The following is a 1,424-nucleotide window of genomic DNA, read 5'->3' on the forward strand; positions in this document are numbered from 1 at the left end:
TATGCTGAGTTTGCTGAGATCTACAGTAAGGACACCTCTTCTATCTGTGAAATTGTGAAGAAGGAAAAATAAATTTGTACCAGTTTGCTGAGAGAGCGCGTATGTGTTAAGTGGCGCGGGCCGGTAGCGGCGTCAGGCTCCGCTGGGTGCCTGCATCACTCGCCTCCCTTCCTCTCACCACATAAGCCCTGTATCACCTCACATCACAAGAGGAAGGGTGAGTACAGTGCAATAAGATTTTGAGAGAGAGAATGAGAGAGAAAGAGAGAGAGAGAGAGAGAGAGGGACCTCATTCACATAACTTTTATTACAGTATATCGTCATAATTATTTTTTTATTATGAATAATCTCTTATTAAGTCTAATTGATAAATTAAACTTTATCATAGATTGTATATATAGGAAAAAACACATAGTATGTATATGGTTCTGTAGTATTTATTCATGGTTTTAAGAACCCACTGGGGGTCTTGGAACGTATTCCCCACACATAAGAGGAGACTTCTATAATTATTGAATACCTACCTCCTACCTCCTCAGGTGGTTATGGGTATTATTTGGCGAATGCAAAATAGTACCCTAAGGGACTATACAGGGACATGTTATCAGTTCTTAGTGCTGCTGACTTGCCTACCTTCCCCATCTCCGCTTTCATTAGCTTCCTAATCATTGCCAAAGGTAGTCTGTCAGCCTCCTAGACCTTCGGTTTTCGAGCAGTAGTAACAGCAGAGGCAGGATGGAGGCCTGGAATATGCTAGTGCTGCACTGCTTCTGTGTGCCTCGCAGCCTTGCTCAGGTGCAGCCACACTGCCTAGGTTGCCTTGCCAGGTGGCAGGCCTGATGAGACATCAGCAGTAACTCATGCCCCCAGGTGGTGGTGATACAGTAACATCTGAAGCAAGCAGCGAACCACCTGGCACTGACACAAAGATGCCAGCATATTCTAGTATCACCCTCAATTTGACATCCATTTGTCTATTTCCCTCTTCCTCATATCAGATGCTGCCAAGGTCTGTGCCATATTTGAGATTCTACTCCATGCAGGATTTTATTTCGATCAAATTCAATCCATACGTGATCTTCTGTAGATTAGTATAAAAGCTGAGGTTATTTAGTTTTGATTATCCATCATGCACAGGCTCTTTCATTCTGACCCAACATCAGTGCTTATTTATAGGGATATTCATAAGGATAATTCTGAAAGAATTGGTGAGTATAAGATTAGAAGGATAAAATGTTATTTTAAATGGACCTTTAAAAAAAAAAAGACTTCAACAGAAAAAAAAAAGCTTTTTTTCCTAAAATACTTGCTCTTATCTGTAATGTTAATCAATTAACAAATATTTATTCAGAACTTGTTTGGGAACAATACTCTCAAGTATAAACTCTAAGACTAAAAATAAGCATCATCTGAAAACAAACCTC

Source organism: Pteropus vampyrus, unplaced genomic scaffold, assembly GCF_000151845.1.
Source record: "Pteropus vampyrus isolate Shadow unplaced genomic scaffold, Pvam_2.0 Scaffold74, whole genome shotgun sequence".
In the NCBI taxonomy this organism is placed as follows: Eukaryota; Metazoa; Chordata; class Mammalia; order Chiroptera; family Pteropodidae; genus Pteropus; species Pteropus vampyrus.